We start from the raw sequence: 24,735 nt of genomic DNA, 5'->3' as shown, positions 1-24,735 counted from the left end.
TTAACAATAAGCATCTAAATTAAAACAAAATATGACCATACTAATTAAGCAACAGAGATCTATATAAATTATACAATACAAAACTTAATTAATTATACAATATTCATTATAGACTAGATTAATAAAACAATATAGACTAGATTAATAAAACAATATAAAAGCTAATATATTAACTTTATTTATTAAACAATATAATTCAAAATTGGAAAACAATATAAAACTATATTAATTAAACATCATATAACCATACAAATATGTAATAATTATACAATTCATAGAAAAATATATATCTAGGTTTATTAAACTATTAAATCTAAGCTAACAAATATATAAAACCTAGATTATTAATCGTAGTTAATAATAGGCACCAAAATTAAAAACAAAATAGGACTATACTAATTAAGCAACCAAGATCTATTTATATTATACAATATAAACTTATAAATTATAAATGAATATTAATAAAACAACATCATTCACCTTTATTCAGCAGTAAGACTAGGTTTAGGGCTATTCAGTTAATAGGTTAAAAATAATAAAATTTAATAAATTATTAAATGATCAATGGTCGGCTAAAACTTCCCAGCTGTCATCCTTCTCCATATTTATCACAAACTCTTTTTCCTCTTCTCTGTACACCAAGTCCTGATGATGAGTCTTGCTCTAGACTCGAAACGTCGACAAAAAAGAAAAAGATGAACACTGTGGATTATCCGAATCCAATCTCTCAAAAACCACTCCACAGAAACCTGCATTCCAAAAAAAGGTACAAGGAGTTTGAAGGCATAACAAAATAGAGAGAGTTATAGTAGTAAAATTTGATAAGTCAAACAATGACATAACTTCCCATCAAGAGTCTCCAACTGATCTATATCCTCCTATCCCTCCTGACCTACTTCCATTCCCACCCTATCCATCCTCTGCTGCTATATACGGTGGCATCGGCTATACCAATATAACCACTGATAAAACCAACATGGCGGAAGCGTCGACTATATCGACCTAACTTCCCCAGTAGGCAACTAGCAATTGTCATCACACATCTAGGGAAGCGTGTTCACCACTGCCCTCCCACGATTCCAGGTTTGGAGGTTACATGGTGGGAAATGCCTCCACCCGTCCTGACAACTAGGGTCAATGCCCTAATATGGACCACACTACAACGTTGGTTGGACTTGTCATCGAATAATCTAGTCAGGTCATCTTGCCACCTGTCATTTACATTTTACTCATTTCATAAGAGTGCATATCAAGTAGATACCAAATGTAATAGAACAATGTACATTCTACCTTTCTCCATGAGATGTCTCGACGTTAGATCTCGGCTATCATATAGTTCTTTCCCACTTGCGGGTTAGCTCTCATTCATGAATTTATATAACAAGAAGATATATAAGTGATTTTTAATTATCATGTTATTAAGTCTAGTATCCACGTGTCAATTTTGTAGTTCATAATGGAAATAAATCTTACATTAGATAAATCATAATTTCACTAAGTCATTCATTGGATAAATCATATCCACTTAAGCCATACATGAAACAACAATAACTCTGATAAGTCATGCACTAGATAAATCATAACCAATTAATTCATACTTTAGGTCATACATCAAGAATTTCAATCACCGATACCTAATCCATCTAATGATTTATATGCGTAGTTTCACTTGTTCAACTAAATGCATCAATATTACATAGCATTTGTAAAAAAATAACATGGAACTGCAAATAGATCCTTATCCTAGGTAGCTATCTAAGTCAAAATGGACATCATACATGGTCAAAAGTGAGGGGTAATTGTGACATATAGTCTCTGCATCCTCCTAGATAATAGATCTTGGGTTAGACTTGTCCCCTTTGTATCTTAACTTGGTCCACCGAGTGATGCTTGAGCCATCAAACCTTATGGTATAATATGCATATTGGTTTGATCATTATGGTTCCTACGTCTGAGACCTATAATTCCCTCTAGTCGAATTTGTGGGATTCATCAGAAACATAATGTTATAGGAAAGATACATAAAAAAATCATGAGTTTTATGCAAGTGGGGTGGTAGTACAAGACAACAAGACACTGGTCCAATTTTCTCTTTGATTCTAAAAGGTCATATAAATCAAGGTGGTCACTTCATACCTTTCTCAACTGAATAGTGTTAAGAATAACTAAAAAAAATAAAAATAAAAACTCGGTCCCCCACTTTAAAACACCCTAAGAGATTGTGTAATGAGGTTAGGACACTCTCCAATATAGTAATAAAGAAGCTTCCCAACCCAAGAGAATTGATATGGTATAATGTGAAAATAACATACCAAGTGACCAAAACCATGGGTGTCAATGTAAAAGACCACCCAAGAAAGCTCTGAATGCCTCCAAATGCATGAGAAGATGCCAAATAAGGGGAATGATTCCCTCTATCAAGAAAATAACTACTCACAACATGCCTCATCCTAGCCCAAACTATAACTATCCATTGGAATTATTCTAAAAAACCACAACCACTTTTCCCTGTCATCAAGATGTCCACCAAAAGGGACATCAATTATGCAACAAAGGGTGGGCGTACTACTTCAAGGTTCACTAATCAAAATTACAAAACAATAATCCAAGTGAAACCCTATGAAAACATGCAAACAGGATCAACAACTAATTCACTATGTCAAGGAGAAACAATTAACCAACAATACTTAAGGAAACTCTTAGTTGATGGATATCCCTCATCATAAATGTGCTAAGGGTAAATCAAATGTTTGAGCAATGTTATGCAAGGCCCTCAATCACATTTCAAACACCATATGTGCTAGATGCAAGCCTCTAAAATGACTTGTAGAAAAGTAGTCTAAATATTAAACCACTAAGTCTAATGTCATGTTGAAAACTAGGGAATTATATAAGTTATGAACACCATGCACGAGAGGTGGTGTCAAAATATATCATGACAAGACCTACCAGTTGACCATTAACAATCTCCAAAATGACTAGCTCTAGAAACTACAAAGTCGAGAAGATCTTTTTGTTCTAACAAATGAGATAAACTTGAAACAAAAAAAAAGTGAAGGGTAGTGAAAATTAAGTCACAATTAGCTTATCTAGGAAAAGAAGGAGACACCGCACTAGCTTAGTTTTAGTGTTCATCTTTGAATGTCTCAAACATATGCATAGGTTATAAAAAACAAAGACCATAAAGATAAGTTGTAAACAAAATTTTACTAACTCAAAATTTTCTTGGAAAAATGGCATACTCCAATTCAAGGGAAGTGTATATTCACTCAACCCTTATAGATTCAAAATCCAAGTCTTTTAAATAGTATTATATGCCTTGAATGGAAGCAGTTTTCTTGAGGGCCTGTCAAATCCTGTTCTGATGGGGATTGGTTTAAGCCACTGCAAAATCCATTAAAGGCTTAAAGATTTTTTATTTTTTTTTAAAACCCCTCAAAAAAAATCTAATATCTACAGTCCCACAATGGATAATAGCTCCTTGATCATGGCATTCAAAGAAGCAACTAAATCTGGATGGTCTCTACAATCCGATGTCCAGGTGCTAAAATGGCTGGAGGATTTTATGGAAAGGTTGCAAAAGAGGGCAAATAGCGTTACTGAGGAAATGCATAAACTGTTAGAGTAGACTGAAGCTGTTGAACAAGATCTGTATAATACATTCAATTCTTTTAGAGGGCTCTCAAATACTCAGTTCATTGAAAATTGTGTATGTGAAGGTGATGAGATGACTGCCCTAAATTCAGATTCCAACATCCAACTTTCAGAAGTTTGTGTACCCACTCAAAGATATGAAGAGGATATAGTTCCAAGATACAAAGAAGCATTATTGAGTGGCTTGAATGGCTACAAGCAATACATTCAGAGAAGTTATAGAAATACTTCTGAAGCGATTCCTCACAAAGTTGGGTGGAGCAATGGACAACTTCCTCATATTATTGGCACAGAAGAATTTATGCGGGATAACAGTTGTGGGCTAACAGAGGATAGGATTTGGTATGGATCCTTTGGAATTAGATGCTGATGTGGAGGGGGAAGGGATACATTTGGCTTCAGAAATGGTTGGGACCAAAAGTCTTTTAGAGGCTGATTGGTCTGGAATAGAATCAGATAAAGACGACCAGGTTGGAATGGAGCCTGCAGTTTCAACTGCTCTCGATTTCAAAGCTATGCTTGAGGCTGCACTTCGTAGTCCATACATACCTTATGATGATATTTTGTCCAATTCCAAGATCATTTCTGGTTATGACAACAACATTGGCATTGACGTTGCTGCTTCATAGGTTGTTACCCTCGATAGTCTCAGGTATCGGAAGTTCCCAATTCCCAGTCCATCCTTGGTAATGAGGAACCTCAGTCACTCCTATACATGCAAGCATAACTAGCAAATCAATGGAAGCAACTGCACACCAGGTTGTTTCAAGTAGTTTTAACAGAAAACTTCATCCAGATACGGTTGCAGGAGGCCTCTTTGATAGTGAAGCTGCGCTATCTACCTCTATAATAAATGAATACCTTAGTTTTCACTCATAGCCTGTGGATGGTTCTCACAATGTCAAAGGTGGTAGTTTCAATGAAAAAGCAAAACTAAAAAGCTCAACACATCCTGAAGAAATAAACTCTTTTGTGGAAGGTCAACAAGATCCATGTCAATCTGGTTCAAATTACATGAGCAGCAAAGTCAATGTAACAAAAATTTCTCAAGCCTTTTTGGATAATAAGGAAGTTTCAACTTCTTCTAGATTCAATGAATCTACTCCTATGTTGTCACTGCCTACTGCTCAAATTTCTAAACAAACAATTGATTCTGAGAAAATGAACTCTCGGAGTATTGGCAGCAAGAGAGAAGAAGGCATAGCTAGTCAGGAACCCGGTAAGGATCTTTTTGGTTCAAGCAATTTCATCAGGAAATTTGAAGGGGCATTATTTTTAGGTGGACTCTTTGATGATGAAGATGAATTAGTTTCCTCTAGTCCATTGGAATCTACTCATGTCTGGTCACAACCATCTGTTCCAGAGAGATTATATGGTTCTAATTCAGATGCAAATAAAAATGAACTAAGTCCATCTAGCAGCATTAGCAGTACTCTGGATCGAACTGCATCTAATTCATCAGATAAATTAATCACAACTGATACTCAAGTCTCTACAGAAAGTAGATCTCAATTTTTAGGTACAGAACAACTTGAAAAGATATTGGGTTTAAATAATGAGTTTGCCACTGGTGGACCTCAATTTCCAAAAGCAAATAATGGTAGGCAATCTCTGAAGGAAAGGCTATCACTATTGCAGAAAGGTCTCTTTGACAGTGGAGAAAATGATGAAGATGATGATCCTAGTGATCCTTTTAGGGCACCATCTTCCATGGGGCAGAAACTGAGATTAAATGATAGGGCCCTTGACAGTGAAAGTAATATTCTACAAGAGTCATCTAATGATGGAGTTGAGTTTAATATTCAAAATACAATGCTTACAGATTCTTCGGACCCACATAAGGTTGAGCAATTTCATAGTACAGGAGCATCTGGAAGAATTCAAGGCACGTTAACCATTGGTGATTATCATTCAAATATAAGTGGAGTAAAAAAAAAAAAGGAGTTGAAGGAATGTGATGCCCATTTTGACAACCTTGTGGAACCCCTCGACAACAATTAGAGTTGAAGCAAAATTCAACTGTCCGGAATGAAAAATAGCATTTGAACCCGGATATGCTACAAGGTGGTACCAAAAAAAAAAATATTGGCAAGCCCCATTGAATAAATGGGAAATTAGGCACACGACAGATTTGAAGCTTTATAATATATGTATCAATGAAACTATTCAATATATTATGATATTGCTTGGCCCAACTTTTACTTCAAAAATTACCCTTTAATCTTCAAACTTCTCTCATACTCTACTATAGAAAACTTGCTCCATGACTACTGAAAGATTTACTAGTTGCTAATAGACATATTACCTAACTATCATTGGCCTTGAACAAAGTTATTGGTGTTGCTCTACTCATATTCAGCTTAGAAAAAAAATATATTTTGCAAGTTTGAATATTCTTGTGTCTTAAGTACATATCAAGTTGTCTTAACCAATAATCAAGTCTATCAACATCTATATCTCATATAAAGCTATGGATTTCCAAATTTCCATCAACTTGAAACAACTAGGATCACAAGTCTCGTTTCCACAACTAATATATATAGTTGTATCATGTCATTTGCATTTGACTAGTAAGAATATTGTTGTTTGGCATATTGGGGTGACAACAAATCATATTGTCCTAAATAGTTTGCAGTTAGTTGCTGCTACAACAGAGAATGTGGCTGCCATATTCGATGTCGAGTCATGATTTCATAGATCCTATCTAGATATATGATGAATCATATACCAATTCATTTGTTGTGTTGGAATGCAACTAGGGAATATGTTGTATCTGTAAATGGGCATGATCTGACAATTTCACCAATGGCATCCAGAGAAGGTGCATTTAGGGGAGTAGCTGCACTGGTAGCTTGTTTCGGCTGGTGTTTTCCATCCCAATTCTCTAATACTTCAATTATCAGTCTCCACCAGACGTTTGAGTACTGAATACGGCATGAAAAAAAGATCATGTCACATAAATCTTATAATATTTGCACCTGTCTTATCTCAGTCACCTGCAACGGTGATGGTTGCTTCTGCTAGAGTCAGAGTATCTATAGCTATAGATAAAGGCATGAAACATTATAAGGACCAGATTGATAATGTGTAGAAAGGAGAGATGGTTGGCATCTCCCTCGACAAGGATGGGAATAATCTTCAAACTTTCTTATCACACGAGGTTAATGCTCTTCATCCCTTCACTGGGATGGATCTTACCACAAGTTTTGATTCCTTATGAAAAAGGGGTTTTCTCATCACAAGACTTAGTGATTATATCACACTATTTCAAAGGGTTCTTTCAGGAAATCTAGGTACCAAAATGATGAAGTCTTATCATGAAAAACAGATGTATGTCCGCTTGATGGAACCTGTAATTGAATGGATTACTAGATGCATTTTCAATCATGCAGATTAGGAGAGGATTATTCAACTTTTAAGAGATTTTGGGGTTCAACCAAATGAGTGGAAACCAACTCAAAGCATCCATCCAGTTTCTGTTTTGGTGCATTTCTTGTTGAAGCGGAGAATGTTGAGCCCATCTGTTACACAGCAATTTGTCACCGTTTGTCACCGTCCCTGTTACCCCTCACCTGTACACTGGAGGACTCATTCTGGGACCTGTGAGAAGTGACATGACCTGAAACCACTTGCATCATATTCCTCTTAGTATGAGCTTCATTTTCCCTGAAGACATCTCCTGCAAAATCCTCATGAAAATAGCTCTTTTTACATTAGCGCGGGTTCACAGTTCACTGCCCGCACCAATGAGGAAAATACTCCATAAAGGGCGCGCCATTGGCACTCTGTCCCAGAGTCGCACTCGTGCCAACCGAATTGAGTAAAGTTTTCAACGACCAAACTCCCGAAGGTCCTCTTCAACCCATTCACCAACTGAATCTATGTTGAGCTAGGATGGTTTGGCTTCGAATCTCCATAGAAGGGAAAGTGGTTTGCCACCTTTCATGGAAGTTTCTAAGTGATAAAGCCAATCCCATGAATAATGTGGTTGATCCTATCTCTTTCCCTCTCCATCTATAAAAGCTTGCCTCTATCTCTTGAACAAGCTAGTCAGAAGAATTACAATAGTTCCAGGAGTTTAAGAGTTTGAAGCTGCAAGAGCCTTCTTTGCACCCATAAGGCCAAATCTAAGTAAGGAGATTCTTGTCACCCAAAGAGAGAGAGGCTTGTTCCTCATCCCAGCAAGCTTTGCAAGACTTGTGTAGCTGATCACCCAGCCAAAGGAGGATTTGACGTCAGAACAATGGTTGTATTCTTCTTTGTTATTTATTAATAAAAGATGACTATCATTATGGTTCCACTCTCATTGTCTCATGTTTGATGTTGAGTTATATCTTTTCTGACTGATATATAATTGCATCTACTAGATTTTACGCTTGTTTTCGTGTTGTTCTTTGCATGTGCAGGTGTCCTATCACGGAGATCGTGTGGATTGTGACCGGCCAAGGCAAAGGAACGAAGGCAACATCTCTTCGACGAACACTAGCGTTGGAATCCAAGTAGGTTCTCACCATCCACTTTGTATTTGCAATTAGGAACTTGCATGATAGCATTGTGTGATTGTTGCTAGACCCGGTCTGGGCTAGTAGGGATCGTCTCTGTCCACAGAGAGGATTTACCTCCACAACAATTTGGCGACTCCACTGGGGAGATCTTGTTGTTTGATTTGTAAACTTTAGACGGAGCCTGAAGCACGGCCAGGTAGCCTTCGAAACGCTATTGCTTTGCATTAGCGAAGTAGATCAATGCCACTTCAGTCAATCTTCGGTTTGGTTTACGAACTAAACAACTTGGAGTTTGTCTTGTCTCTTTGGTTTTTTCTTGTTTTGATTGCTTAGATAGCTTTCTGGGTCAAATTTCTTGTTGTTTCTTGCTTCCTGGTTTGCCTAGATACTGTTCTCAAGCCCTGGGCCACCTGCTTTTGTTTCGATTTAAGTTAACTTGATTAGCGCGCATTTTAGCCTAATAGTCGCGCTATTGGCGCAAGTTGCTCAAAGACAACCCGCGCCAATCCTATAAAAGCGCGAGTTGCAGCCTGACAGTCGCGCCAGGCCTGTCAACTTTTCAGTTTGCTTGTCCTTAAGCCCTCTGAGCTTGGATTTTGTGTCTTGCTGTGTCTTTTTCAATTACTGGAGTGTATTTGATCCTGGTTTGACTGGTTTTAGACCTTCATTCTTCGAGTGTTTGCCTTTTTCTATCGATTACACCTTTTAGCCCTAGGGTATCTAGTGGCTTGGTGCATCGAGTACTCGGTAGTTGTTAAAGCTTTTTCCGAGTGATTTGTTTCTTTTTCGCTTGGGTTTCACTTGGCTTCGTTTGGGCTTAGATTAAATAGCTCATAGAGGTCTTTGTGCTTTCTTCTTGAAGGACTGTTTTGGTGTTTTGGGGATTCGATTGTGTTCTCATTGAGTGAAATTGATCTTTTGCTCGGTGTTACTATCTCTCAAGATTTGTTTAGTGCACGTTGTCATTGAAAAAGAAAAACGAATAATCTCTTTTGCATTGCATTAGTTAATTGAAATTAGAAGCTTTTCATTGATTAAGTGATTTAAAAAAAAGAAAAGTTTCGTTTATTTGTCATTAGCTGCATTAGAGTGCTTCTTGATTGTGGTCATTTTGTTTGAAAATTTCTCAACTCTCTCATAGTTAGTATTCATCGAACGAAATGACATTCTTTGGCATATAGCTTGCATTTAGGGAATTGTGAGAGATCACATATGGTAGGACCTGGAAATCGAAACTTAACTAAAGATCAACCATAAAATGAACTGAATGAACTTAAAAATGCATTGGAACATAACGCTCACTAAGTAGAGGTCTAGGCTAGAGACGTGCTTTGGCGTCGTTAAACCTAGTCACTGTTGTTTCACACTACAGTTGGGTGATTCCTCCTTTTGTGACTCGATAGTGGTCTAGCACGGACTTGAGCTCCCACGTACCGTCGCGTATATAGGGGAGACCACACTAGGTTATCATCCTTTATCCACAGGAAGCCGTGTCTGCTGACTTACAAGCCGTAACGCACTGGACACAGCATTCGGGAAGATTGACTGCCGTACGGGAAGTCCTTGGTTTTCATATGACTGCCAAGGTGTATATGCAGTTTTACGGATTTGTTTGGTAAACCCTTTGCCTAGTCTCTCCAGAGTAGTCACTTTTGATCCTTTTCAGACTCCTTAAACGAAAAGGCTCACTTGAGCAGTTTGTCACTTCGGGCTCATAAAACATTCGAAGGCGACTAGAGTCACCTTTTTGTCCTTTTCTCGACTCTTAAAACATGAAAAGGTAAAGTTGTGTCTTTGCGTCTTAAAATTCATTTGGCCACGATAAACATTACCTGGTTAGATCTTGTGTGCGTTAGTTTGAGTAGGGTCTTTTATTGTTAGACTCCTTTAGGTTTGTTTGAAGTTTGCCATCCTGGCTGACCCGTCAACTTCGGTTCCAAGTGATCAAGGCTCTCCATCTTCCATTGCTCCTGAGGTACCATTTGTAAGTGATACTCTTCCTATTATCCCGAGTATCCAACCTATCAACTCTCGTGCCCCGGGCGACGAAGATTACGAAGTCGATTGGAACCCCATCTGGGAGCCTGACAAGGACGATATTCCTGTTACCCCCCCTGGTGTTTCGTCTCCAATGTCTACCTCCCACATGGATGAGACATCTCCTAGCATGAGTGAGACACCTGTGGTGTCAAATATTGAAACTCCCATCCCAGCTACTTCTCCACTCCCCCCACGCTATCAGTCGTTGAGGGATAGGGTAGCTGCCAGGACTCCTGCTTCGCCCATGTGGGATCCTCATGTCACTCCCACCATGGGACCTTTTGTTTCACAACCCCATACTACACATGTTACTTCAGTTCCGATGAATCCAACTGTTTGTGTAGCACATTAACGTCCGGTTGTTAGTGCCGTAACGACATCCTCATCTTTGAACACTGGTGCTGGTCCCCCTCACGGTCAAGTGAGTAGTGGCCAGCCGGAACTCTCGCCTAGAGTTGTCCACCCTGCACAAAGTGCTCCACCCTCTTCTGGTCCTGTTCCAGGAGGGGGGCCATATGATGCCTATGGGCAAGCTGTTCAGGATCCGAACGCGCAAGGTCCACTCTTTTATTACGATTCTACTGGTCAATACCTTCAACTTTCTCAACCCTTGCCTACTCAACCTTTCGTTGAGGTTTCGGTACCGTTATCCATTGCTTGGGACCCTAGTACTCACTCTTTTCATGGAGGCCAAGCAATGCCTGCACAGCTTCAAGGACCGCCTAACCAAGGCCAGCCACCTTATGTGCAAGCCCCCCAAGGGCAGCCATATTATGGCCAGTCTTACCCAGGACAATCTGGGGGCCCACAAGGACAACCCTATCAGGGACAACCTTTGGCCGGTAGTGGTCCATCATTTACCTATCTGAGTCAACCTTCTAGTTATCCGGGGCAACCCGGTACCCAACAAGGTTACCCGTCTGGACAACCAGGACAACCTTACATCCAACAAGGCCAACCTGGTCTCTAGCAGGGTTATCCCTCTAGACAAGCTGGACAAACTTATATTCCACAAGGTCAACCGGTAGTCCAATAGGGGTATCCTTCTGGGCAAGGGGGGCAGCCTTACGTACAGCAAAGCCAACCCACTGCTCAGTCTAGTCATCCTTCTGGGCAAGCGGGTCAGCTTTCTACACAGCAAGGCCAACCCACTGCCCAGCTTAGTCATCCTTCTGGACAGGCTGGCCAACCGCAAGGTCAACCGGCCATCCAGCCCGCTCAACCTTCTGTTCCTCAAGGACAACCCTTGGTTGCTCAAGGACAACCTGGTACCCAGCAAGCACATCCTTCTGGGCAAACAGGTCCGTCCCAAACCCAACCAGGCCAACCTTCCGGCCAGATGGTCCAAACCCAACCTGTTCAAGGACATCTTTCTGGGCCCCAAACTCAAATCGGTTATCAAATGCAAGGTGGGCCACGGCCCCAACCTTCTTACCAAGCGCAGCTTTCTTATCAAGCTCAGTATGGAGCTCAGCAAATGTATGGCTACCAGCAACCCCAGGGGCAAACTCAGTTTACCCCTTATCAAAATTATCAACAAATGCAGGTCACTCCTTACCAGAATTATCAGTACGTTGCACCTGCAGGTCAAGTTGCTAATCCATGGGGTGCTGGGGGGCAGACCCAGGGTCAACTGTCTGCATATGGACAGAATCCTTATGGACAGAATCCATATGGACAGAACCCCTACGGGCAAAATCCCTATGGGCAAAGCCCCTTCGGGCCGGGCCCATCCGGACAAAGTCCATGGGGGCAACCACCACCTGGTTGGAACCCTGGTACTACCTCTCTTCCACAGCCACAAATGTCCTTTAACCCTCAGTTGCCTTTCTTAGCGACGTTAGAACTTTCGGATGTGTCCAAGTTGACGAATGATCCCATTCTTCATAATCCATATTGGCCACTAGTTCCGACTAAAATACCCGGTGATTGTCCAAAATTTGATGGCAAAGCTGGTGAAGACCCTCAAGCCCATGTCATGACCTATCACCTTTGGTGCTCATCGAATTCATGGCTTGATGACTCTATCCGGCTCCGCCTCTTTCAAAGAACTCTCACCGGCTCGGTCACTAAGTGGTATATTGAGTTGAATCGCGGAACATTTCAAGACTTCAACTCGCTGGCTATGGCATTCCTAACTCATTTTCAGTTACCCATTCGGTATGAGACAGGGACACACCTCCTTACGTCTCTCAAATAGGACATGGCCACGCATATATCCGATCATATACACGAATGGAGAAGGCGTCGTCGCTTGATCAAATTTTGGATTCCTGATCAGCTCCTGACCGATTGGTTCACGACTTCCTTTGTCCCCGCAATCGCGTGAGACATCGCCATGGGAGCTTGTGTAACTGAAGAGCAAGCTATCGCGCGAGCTCAGTACCTTGACTTGGTATATTCTCAGTCAGGTACTTTATATGATTATTTTCCAGACGCCCCGAGACCCAGAACATCCAAAGCTCCACCAAAACCATCTGTTGACGGTGTTATTGGCTCTGTAAACGCGTCTTCAAAGAAATCCACGAACCTTGGGAAGCAAAAACAGAATGCTTCTAATGGAAATACTTCTCAGGGCCAATCTAATTCTGGAAGTACCTCCGAGGTAAACGTCGTTCAGTCCACCACGGCGGATAAATCCTCGAAAGGGAAAAAGAAAGGGAAAGCCAAGAATAAATCCGAATAGCCCAAACAGGATTCCGCTAAGCCTCCACCCGAGGAAGGAGCCAAACGTAAACCTAAGTATCCTTGTCTCATCTGTGATGAGGATCACTACACTAAAGATTTCCCTAGGCGGTTTGAAGTTAGTCGATTATTGAAAGGTGCTCCTGGGACTCCTGCCGTGCTTAAAGAACCTTTCCCTTCCCAGCAAACTCAAATGGTGGCAGATCCATCGCAACCCTCTTCTTCATTCGGCTCTCAAGTCTTCATGGCTGGAACGATTCCCATCCATGTCACCACTCGAGCGAAAGAATATCCATCTCATGCCGGGAAAGAGCCGGAGGCCCCCTCCAGCGCTCCTCCGTCCAGTTCTGGTCCACTCCACATCGAACGACCTAGCACTGAGACGACAATCCGACCCCCTCCAAAAGGTGTACTCCGGAAGTCTTCTTACAACCCGAATGCTCGTGCTGCTCAGCACTATAGCATTGTTGAGGACTTAGCCCAGGCTCCGTCTGCTATGTCCGCTCTAGAAGTCCTCCAGAGCTGCCCATCCCAGAGGAAGTCCTTGCTATCGGCCATCGGTGGCATAGATCCGGCTGACTCGGATCTAATTTCTTTTGATCTCGAGGGCTATACACCGAGACTGCCTCACCAAATCGCTTTCCTTATACAGGTCATCATCAGTGGTAAAACGATTCATCATACAGTCATTAATGAAGGTGCCTCAACTTGCATCATGTCTGTTGCTTGCTGGAAAGCTATTGGTTCTCAAACATTGAGCCAGTCTCCTACGACGTTAGAAGCCTTTGATGGAAGAGAGTCCCGTCCTTATGGTATCCTCCAACGCTTGCCCATCTCCTTGGAAGGGAAGACGATAGAAGTGGAGTTTGATGTTGTCGACGCTAATCTTACCTACAACCTCCTCCTTGGACGTAGCTGGACATACGCCATGCAAGTCGTGGCTTCCTCCCTTTTCCGTGTCATTCGTTTCCCTCATCAAGGCAAGATTGTCACGGTGGACCAACTCTCCTTCTTCGCCTCTTCTTTCGAAGGTAATGTGCCATTCGTGGAGCATACCTCTAAATCATTCGAGAGTGTGGCAGCTGGGCTCTTTAAAGATCCCGCCCTAATGGGTGTCTTTCCCCTTCCAGCTCCGAATCTCGCCCCTATTAACATGATTTCCGTACGTTCTGATCCGTGGGTCCTTCCTCCCACTAATCAGATAGACTCCTGGGGTGATATGATGCCGTTGAGTCTTGCCAAGCTCAACTACGTCGAAATCGTTGCTGCATCAGCTCCCCCTCCCGAACCTGCTCTTCCGAGTGGTGTTCTCGATTCGTATGTTCATTTCCCTTGGCTTGGAGATGATGCTACGTCGGATCCATTAAAGGAAATATTTCCTTCCGATGAAGCCATCATAGAGACCATGTCTCTTGAAGAGCTCCCTTGGTCAGATCATCACCACCGCTCTTCCTTTCTCCCTGCCCATCAGGAAATGATCGCATGTCTCGAGCGGTTTGCTCCGTGTATCCCATCCTCGCCCCTCCAAACGCCTATTCAAATTTACCAAGTATCTTCTGAGGGCAATATGGGGAACATTACACAAACCCAACCTATCGACATCTCTGTGAAACCAGGGATTGTCGAGCACATTCATATTGGAGTTACTTGCACTCCAGAGGAAGTTCAACTCTACACTGACCTATTTCGCGAATTTCGTGATGTCTTTGCTTGGTCCTATGAAGAAATGCCTGGCATCGACCCTAGTATAGTGGTGCACGAGATACCTACGTATCCAGGTGCTAAGCCTGTTCGTCAGCGCTTATGCCCTGTGCACCCCCGAAAGGCCGCAGCCATCAAAGCAGAAGTCGAAAAGCTTCTCAAGGTTGGTTTCATTTACCCCATTCCACTGACGGATTGGGTTTCTAATATAGTCCCTGTGAACAAAAAGCAGGGCACTATCCGAGTCTGTGTTGATTACCGTGATATCAATTGTGCCTATCCTAAGGATAACTTCCCTACACCCTTCATCGTTCAGCTTATCGATGAGTGTGCAGGAAGTGAAATTTACTCATTTATGGACGGCTTCTCTGGATATAACTAGATCAACATTGCACCTGCTGATCAACATAAGACAACTTTTATCTGTCCTTGGGGAACATTTGCCTATAAGAAGCTCCCTTTCGGTCTAAAGAATGCCGGCGCTACGTTCCAACGTGCAATGTCCTATGCCTTTCATGACATTCGTCACATTGTACAGCCGTACCTGGATGACATCCCAGCTCATTCAGTCAAGCGTCAGGACCATCCCTCCCATCTTTGCGAAATTTTTCACCGCTGTCGACACTACCGTATTAGGCTCAATCCTCATAAATGTGTCTTCTGCGTTGAATCAGGCCGACTACTCGGGTTTATCGTCTCCCAAGAAGGCATCCGTCTGGATCACCTCAAAGTCGAGGCCATTTTGAATCTTCCTCCCCCTGCTTCTTTGCAGCAGTTGCAGAGCTTGCAGGGCAAAGAAAATTTCCTTAGACGATTCATTCCGAATTATGCCGAGGTGGCTAAGGGTTTCACACGGTTGTTGAAGCGAGACACACCCTTTCATTGGGATGCTATCGCTCAGGAGTCTTTCGAGCGACTCAAGGGCCTCCTTGTCTCTGCTCCATTATTAAGACCTCCGAACTACCATCGTGATTATACTCTCTATCTGGCTGCCGCCGATACCACTATCGGCATGGTTCTAGTGCAGGATGATGATGACGGCAATGAGCACGTTATCTATTACCTCAGCCGCAACCTCTTGGATACGGAAACTCGCTACGCTTACATCAAGAAGTTGGCATTGGTTGTTGTCTGTGCCGTCCAACGTTTCCGGCATTATATCTTGTTGCGCACCACGACCGTGATTTCTGACTGCAACCCGATGACGTACATTTTGTCGCGTCAGTTGCTGGGGGGAAAATACTCGAAATGGATCGTAATCCTCCAAGAGTTTGACTTGGAATTTACTGCTGCCAAGTCTAAGAAGTCTCTGGTCTTTGCTGAATTGCTCTGTTCTTTGCCATCTCCTTCTGCACCCTCTCTTTCGGAGGATCATATCCCGGACGAAACCCTTTTCCTGATCAGCACCCTCGATCCCTGGTATGGGGATATTATTGTTTATTTACAAACGTCCTCTTTCCGCCCCTCTGTCTCCAAAGATGCGCGGCGGCGGATCCGCCATCAATCTCAACCCTATCGGATCATAGGGGACACCCTGTACCGTCTCGGCGTTGACTCCATTCTTCGCCACTGTCTTACCCTCGAGGAGGCTGAGAAAGTCCTGAATGACTGCCACTCTGGCGCCTGTGGTGGTCATATGTCCGGATATGCCACAACTCAAAAAATCCTTCGCGCTGGTTATTTCTGGCCCTCCATTTTTAAGGATTGCATTCTTGCTGTCCGCTCATGTCATGCATACCAGATATACCAGCGGAAGATGCGTGCGCCACCGGCCCCGCTGCACCCTGTAGTGACCGTAGGCCCTTTTGCCAAATGGGGCATTGATTATACAACCTGTAACCTTGCTCGGCTGGGGGGCATGCGTTTATTATCGTTGCCGTCGATTACTTTACAAAATGGGCCGAGGCGATGCCCACATTAAACGAAGACGGTCATACAGCAGCACAGTTTTTGTTCAATCATGTTATTATGCGGTTCGGAGTTCCACAAGCCATCGTCACAGATCACGGGAAGCATTTCTGTAATCACATGATGACTGAGTTGACAACCCAACTAGGCTTACGACACGATAGTTCAACCCCGTACTATCCTCAATCTAACGGTCAAGTTGAAGCTGTTAACAAGATTTTGGTAACAATGCTTCAACGCACTGTCAACATGCATAAGTTTAATTGGCATCTGATGTTGTTTCCTGCCTTGTGGGCCTACCGAACCTCTGTGAAGGATGCCACCGGATTCACTCCATTTCAGCTAGTTTATGGACTGGAGGCTACCCTTCCCATAGAATGTGAAATTCCTTCGTTGAAAATAGCCGTCGAGTTGCTTCCCAACACCACTCCGGTGGAGGAACGGCTCCTTTATCTATAACGGTTAGACGAGACCCGTCGTTTAGCCTCTCTAGCTATTGAAGCTCAAAAGAAGAGAGTCAAAACTCATTTTGACCATACCATTCGTCCTTGTTCCTTTGTTGAGGGAGACCTTGTCCTGCTATACGACCAAGCCAACGATAAGCTGGGGGCAGGCAAACTCGAGCCCATGTGGCTAGGCCCTTACATTGTAAAGAGAGTGTTGCAAAAAGGGGCCTACGAACTAATTGAATACGAAGGTAATCCTCTTGATAAGCCCCGTAATGGGCTATACTTGAAAAAGTACTATGCACAATTCGTGCGCTTCGATTTGGATATGCGTGTGTGTGTGTGTGAGTTTTCATGTTTTCGATTTGGTGTGAAAGCGTGATTGCCCCTTATTGTGTCCTTTTGCTTCTTGTGCAGATGTCGGTTGCACCTTACATTGGTTTCGCTAATGGTGCCTGCCGCAGTACTCGTAATTTGTCCTCTGCGGCGTGGGTGATCTCCGATCCTCACGGTGAGTTGATAGACCTTCAAGGTGTCTGTTTAGGCTGTACTACAAACAATGTCGCTGAATATAGCACTGTTATTGAATTATTAGCCGAAGCAATTAATCTCGGTATTCGTACATTTCTTGTTAACCTAGACTCTCAGCTTGTTGTCCACCAGCTCAATGGGCGATATTCCGTTAGAGACCCTCACATTTTAAGGTTGTACTTACGTGTTAAATTATTAGAAAGAAATTTTGATTTTATCACATATCAACATATTCCTCGATGATTAAACACATTATCTGATGCGTTGGCCAACCATGTATTAGATAGACATTTGCGTAATTTATAATCAAAACATCATATAAGCAAGCACATAAAAGCACAATAATAAACCATAGGCATATGTATATATATATGTGTGTCATAATGTTTGCACCGTGTGCGTTACAAAACCCAAAAAATAATACGTGTTTTGATACATCCTCGGACAACATGTCCCACAAAAAATATGCATGAAAGAAACCTAGGAGTCTACTCATGGTGGTACTCATGGTAGCACGTCACCGCGCGCACCAATCGTCTCAATAGACGATGGATGCAGGACGGCACCCCCACCGTGTGCCTCTGATATGCGAATGACACATCTGCCAATCTAGCATAGCCTGGAATCCCTTGGGTAAGTCCCTTGAGATTCTGCACCAGCTCTTCCCCCACGGCGCCTCTTACCTGAGGGTCAGCTGTAGGTTGGTTCCTCCTCGCTATAGGACACAAACTGGCTGGACGCTCTGGGCCCACATCTGCATATATATATATCACTGTCATCAGAACATGCATTAACACAAAAAAAAAAGAAGTAAAAAATACATAAAAGACAAGAGAAGATCATACCTAGCTCCTCTTCCCATTCCTCCCCCTCCGGCAGCTTGAGGTTTGGGTCCCCCATGAAGTTGGTTCCCGCGTATGGCCAGTCTTCCACCACGATCAACTGGCGGTGAAGCCATATGAAGAACTCGGGCCGCGAAGACATCTGCTGGCCCCCTCCTCCTCTAGGCATCAATGCTGCCCAGCGAGCCATCCTAGGCTCTCGTGGTAATGGGTCCGCTACTACAGCTCCTTGGTACTGGAAAAAGGTAATCGTTCCAAGAAGAACGATACCACAATCGAACCATATCCGAACTGTTTCACACCCCCACGCTTACACTTTGTAAGCTGCCTCTTGATATTTGTAGTCACCGCTGTAGCCCAGTCAAAAATAGTGGGGCTAAGACATTCTGTCGCCAGTAACAGATGGTTCTTGCTGGCCTCATGGGGCGCCTGTACCCCGGTTGCACGTGTGATGGTGAATAGAATCACCTTAAGAACCAAATCATGGATGGTGGCGATATCCACCTTGGCGCTGTTCTTCCCAAATTGTGCCTCTGGGCACACACGAGCCTTTACTTCACCTATTTTCTCTGCGGAAGGCCTGCTTCCGGTCAGAATGGGGATTGCCCCTCTCCGTGATAGCCCAGTAATGAAATACACATCAGATACATCCAGCTCTAAGATCTGATCCCGTAGTCGAAATACTTGGTCATCGACGTCCCAAGAATCCACTATGAACTGTAATAGCTCTGGTTGAGCTCGCAGATAGGAGGTGAGAAAGAATTTCTTGAGACCACAGTCTCTCAGCGCCTTCATAGATCCCTCATCTACGATGGCTAAGGCATCTATGGCATCGTGCTCTCGTTCTTTCCATTCCACCGACATTTTTGCGTGTTTCCTGCACTCACAAGGATGAATAAATCATTAATGAAACCCTGGTAAGCATATACACCAGACAAATTTCAAAATTGATGGGAAAATTTAAGTGAAAACCTAGGTCGCGCGGTTGGCGCGGCACCTTTGGGTAAATCACCCCATTGGCGCGGACCCGTGCCGGATACCCGCGCCAATGGGGCGCAACCCTAAATTTTGAAATCCCCCTTGTGGAGGCTCAAATCAGGAACAAAATGCATAAAAACAAGAATGAAAATGAAGCTTAAGAAAGCGCCTCTTACCTAGAACTGGCGGAATCTCAAATGGTTGCCCGGATTCATGGTAATCGCTGCTCGAAGTTTGCACTCCAAATGGACCACTACCACTATGCACAAGGTAAAAAGGTAAAAGTAATTTTGTTTTTACATTTTCACCACATTTATAGACTTTTTGACTTGTAAGTTGATTTTTGAATATTTTAACGTGCTTTTGGTCGAAAACAGGTTTTACGCTTGTTTCTGGTGCTATGACAGGTCCTTTTTGCAACTTCGATGGTGAAGTGAGTTGTGTTTTATGCTTTTTCGAACTCGGTAAATACACGAAAAAGTCATGATGGAGTTATCTTTCAGCTCTTTTCTAACTCATTAAAAGTGAAAAGATTGCCGAGTTTCCCCTCTTGACTCGTTAAAAGTAAATAAGAGGTGGTCGTCTTTAAACCCTTTTCCAACTGTGTAAAAACGAAAAGATCGTCGGACCCTTGTCATTTTCGGTTCGTAAATGGTTACGAAACGACATGATGTTGATCACTTTTCTACTTTTTCGGATCAATGTCACTATAATTGAAAAGTACTCCTCGATCATAACGGTCGGGCGGTTCTTTCGAGCATTGTTTTATACTTTTTCGGGCTCGAGAGACACAACTTTACGAAAAAGGACCGCCCTGGAGTTTTTATTTTTGCTGTCTTTTCAGACTCTCTAAATAGGAAAAGACGCCGAGTTTCTCCTTTGTCAGGCTCGTTAAAACTTAATGACATCAGATTCCGTCGTAATGACGCTCACAAGCATATGTTATCCCCATCAAGCTTGTTAAAAATAATTGGGGTACTCGCCAGAAATGGTGAGGAAAATGGATCCATAATTTTCATCATGTCGGCAGTATGTCACTCTTGAACATGGCACTAGTCTGCATTTGTGTCTGGGTGGGAACATCTCATCTTGTTTTACACTAGCCTTCGTGGGTTTGGGTTATCCTATTTGACCTCTCATCTGCTCATTGCCTTGTCACCATGACCTCTGCTCATTTGATGTCAAATACTACCAAGTCCGCTATCGTGCTGCCGATATGTTCAAGAGAAGTTGACCTCTGCAGAATTACAACCTCCCTCTGATACCTCACATAATTTTGCATCACCACAACATCTTTCCTTGGTCTCGTGTCAATGATGTGGGAAACATTATGGCCCACCTTTGATCAAGATCACTTCCTGTCGACTTCAGCTCACTATCCAGGAAGTTGATCTAGAGACTCCCTTTGGTGCCTTGGAGCCTGCATGCCTCAATGGCAGGTTCTTCGTGTTTGATGAGAGGTTTTCATCATTGGCCTCCGATCGAATGATTCTACGGGAGTTCGATGCCAGCTCATTCATTCACACACCGTAGATTGTACCTATAGTACCTTGAGGTCCATTGTCATTATTGATGGTACCTCTCGCGTCTGTTAACAGTTTTCATTATTGACTGGTAATCAGACGATGTTCATGCATGTTCGACTTCAACTCATACATTCGCATGCTTGAACTTGTACTCTGTACGGGTCGAGATGGAGCGCAAGACCCTAGATTTTGTCTATTGAGATCCAGGCTACGATTTGTGGATTATTATGATTACATGGCTCATTTACTGGATGGCTGCGACCATGCCTGAGTCTATTTATTGATCCTCTCCAGATGGCTGCGTCCATACCTTGGATCTAGATTATTATGTACTCTGTTACGGATGGCTGCGCCCATACCACACATATATCATGTACTTGAGATATCAGTTGTACTTCTTTATGCAGGTTCTCCGGCAGCCGTGTTTTCAGTCACGCATGTTCTTGTAAAGCATTTCACCCCTCTCTCTCTCAGGCCTCATGCTTTAGGGGGCATCTGTTACACAGCAATTTGTCACCGTTTGTCACCGTCCCTGTTACCCCTCACCTGTACACTGGAGGACTCATTCCGGGACCTGTGAGAAGTGACATGACCTGAAACCACTTGCATCATATTCCTCTTAGTATGAGCTTCATTTGCCCTGAAGACATCTCCTGCAAAATCCTCATGAAAACAACTCTTTTTACATTAGCGCGGGTTCACAGTTCACTGCCCGCGCCAATGAGGGAAATACTCCATAAAGGGCACGCCATTGGCGCGCTGTCCGAGAGTCGCACTCGCGCCAACTGAATTGAGTAAAGTTTTCAACGACCAAACTCCCGAAGGTTCTCTTCAACCCATTCACCAACTGAATCTATGTTGAGCTAGGATGGTTTGGCTTCGAATCTCCATAGAAGGGAAAGTGGTTTGCCACCTTTCATGGAAGTTTCTAAGTGATAAAGCCAATCCCATGAATAATGTGGTTGATCCTATCTCTTTCCCTCTCCATCTATAAAAGCTTGCCTCTATGTCTTGAGCAAGCTAGTCACAAGAATTACAATAGTTCCAGGAGTTTAAGAGTTTGAAGCTGCAAGAGCCTTCTTTGCACCCATAAGGCCAAATCTAAGTAAGGAGATTCTTGTCACCCAAAGAGAGAGAGGCTTGTTCCTCATCCCAACAAGCTTTGCAAGACTTGTGTAGCTGATCACCTAGCCAAAGGAGGATTTGACGTCAGAACAATGGTTGTATTCTTCTTTGTTATTTATTAATAATAGATGACTATCATTATGGTTCCACTCTCATTGTCTCATGTTTGATGTTGAGTTATATCTTTTCTGACTGATATATAATTGCATCTACTATATTTTACGCTTGTTTTCGTGTTGTTCTTTGCGTGTGCAGGTATCCTATCACGGAGATTGTGCGGATCGTGACCGGCCAAGGCAAAGGAACGAAGGCGACATCTCTTCGACGAACACTAGCGTTGGAATCCAAGTAGGTTCTCACCATCCACTTTGTATTTGCAATTAGGAACTTGCATGATAGCATTGTGTGATTGTTGCTAGACCTGGTCTGGGCTAGTAGGGATCATCTCTGTCCACAGAGAGAATTTACCTCCACAACACCATCATTGCTTATCAATAGGTTTTGGAAGGTTTCCATTCCATATTGGACCTCAGAGGATAAAGTTCAGGCTAGATTACAACTCGCTGGTGTATTTTCTCTCACCCTAGCCACTACAGGAATCAGTGTGGGATTCAATTTTCTTGGGCGTGATTTTTATAATGCCCTTGCAAGCAAAGATCAGGAGCAGTTCACAAAAAAACTTCTGTATTACCTCGGAGCTTTTGCTGGAGGAATTCCAGTGAGCAAATTGTTGCACCCTTATAGGTCTTTGTACTGAGAGATTATGGAAGGGAAACACTTGGACTGAGATGGCGGGCATGGATGACAAGATACTATTTGGGCAACTATTTTGAGAACCAAATTTTCTATAAGACCCAATCACAATCAATCATGGATAACCCAGATCAGAGGATTGTTGATGACCTTAGTTCTTTCACTAGGACTTCTTTTCATTTGTATTAACATTGTTTACGGCAGCAGTGGACTTGATATCATTCAACAACATATTGTTTGGAATTTATCCACCTCTGTTTGTGGTGCTCATTGTTTATTCACTCGGGGGAACAACCATCAGTGTCCTTGTAGGAAAGGGACTTGTAAACCTAAACTTCATGCAAGAAAAAAAAGAGGCAGATTTTTGTTATGGGCTAGTGCACATCCGAGAAAGTGCAGAGTCAATTGCTTTCTATGGAGGTGAAGAGAATGAGATGCAACTACTTCTCCAGTGCTTCAAACAAGCTTTTGAGAATTTAACTCAATTATTGATTTCATCACGGAACTTGGACTTCTTCACTAGTGGATACCGATACCTAATTCAAATTTTACCTACAGTTGTTGTGGCTCCCATGTATTTCTCTGGAAAAATCGAATTTGGAGTGATCAATCAGTCTTACTCCGCTTTCAATCATGTCTTGGGTGACTTCTCACTAATTGTATATCAGTTTCAGGCTATCAGTGCTTTCTCAGCTATCATTGATTGGTTAGGTGAGTTTGGTGATATTTTGGACCAAAGAAATAGTCTATTAATAGAAGAATCCAAACCAAAGATAGCTTTCTTGAAGGTCGATCAGTTTTAGGGAATTGCTTCGGAATGTAATCAAGCAGATACTTTCGAAGTTTGTCCAAAACTTTTGGAAATTAAACATTTAACATTACAAACACCACAGTACTCCATGACTCTTATTGAATACTTTTCATTGGTGGTCACTAAAGGAGATCAATTGCTGATAATGGGTCCAAGTGGAAGTGGAAAAATGTCACTATTGAGAGATGTTGTTGGTATATGGTGTTCTGGTAAAGGCACTACTAGATTCCATATAAAACAGAGCAATAAAGGATCTAATAGATCTATTTTACAAGGAGAAATTAACAATGATGGCCCAGTGAATGGAACAAACTATCATACAAAAGACAAAGAACACCAACTCGTACATGGAACAGAAGGAAGTTCTGGGGCAATATTTTTCCTTCCTCAAAGGTCTTACATGGTTTTAGGAACCCTGCACTAGCAACTGCTTTATCCTATGTGGATTGAAGATCTTATTGCCGTGTCAGAACCATATTCTCTACCATTTTCATTGAAAAGTTCGAGATTGACAAACACATGATGTGAACTTAAACCTATGCCAAATGAAGATGATCTTGTTGGGGTATTGAAGGTTGTATGTCTTGATCATCTAATCACATGTTGCAATGGTTTGGACTCCAACGTTGACTGGTCATGCGTACTTTCACTGGGTGAACAACAACGACTCGCATTTGCTCGGTTGCTACTTGCACAACCAGAACTTGCTCTGTTGGATGAGTCTACAAGCACACTAGCTGAAGCTAATGAGGTTCATCTGTACACAGAAATTGCAGTTGCGGGAATAACATATATAAGCATCGGGCATAGAAGGAAAGGTGACAATATTACCTGCTCCAGTAAAACTGTTTGGACAAGCTACTGCATTCTATGGCACGAATAGAAGATGAATGGTTGGTGGTGATTTCTCAGGTTCTGGTGGCAGATATAAGTATTGTTTATGAGGATGTTGTAAATACACAGGTCCTGGCTTCCATTGGAGTGCATGAAAAAAATCTTAAGCATCTTGCAAACATGGTGCAAAAATGTGAGGATGAATTTCTGAGATATGACCTTGAGTACCAACAGATTGTTGTTTTGGTGAGAAAAAAAATAATAAAAGAAAAAAAAATCAAAGGAAGCAACTCCCGATATTCTTGCAACACATTGCATACCTTCCGCTATATCTAGTGATTTGAAAACGTGAATCAGTTTTCCAAAGGTGACATTCCTTACATTCTGATTTGATTA

General features: G+C 42.4%; 1 non-coding gene and 1 pseudogene across 1 annotated transcript; both read left to right on the top strand.

The window, feature by feature from the left end:
- The first annotated feature begins 4,668 nt into the window (after positions 1-4,668).
- On the top strand, positions 4,669-24,388 carry LOC149223321 (ABC transporter D family member 2, chloroplastic-like; annotated as a pseudogene).
- Positions 6,740-6,863, top strand: LOC149223322 (U6atac minor spliceosomal RNA). Its single transcript, XR_016249989.1, has one exon. It is a non-coding gene; the product is annotated as a U6atac minor spliceosomal RNA (small nuclear RNA).
- Positions 24,389-24,735: the final 347 nt, after the last annotated feature.

This window comes from Pinus tabuliformis, chromosome Q (genome assembly GCF_031772625.1).
Source record: "Pinus tabuliformis cultivar Carrire ecotype Pingquan chromosome Q, CPIR1, whole genome shotgun sequence".
Classification (NCBI taxonomy): Eukaryota; Viridiplantae; Streptophyta; class Pinopsida; order Pinales; family Pinaceae; genus Pinus; species Pinus tabuliformis.
The sequence above is the reverse complement of the archived record's forward strand: the minus strand, read 5'-3'. Positions and strand labels throughout refer to the sequence as shown.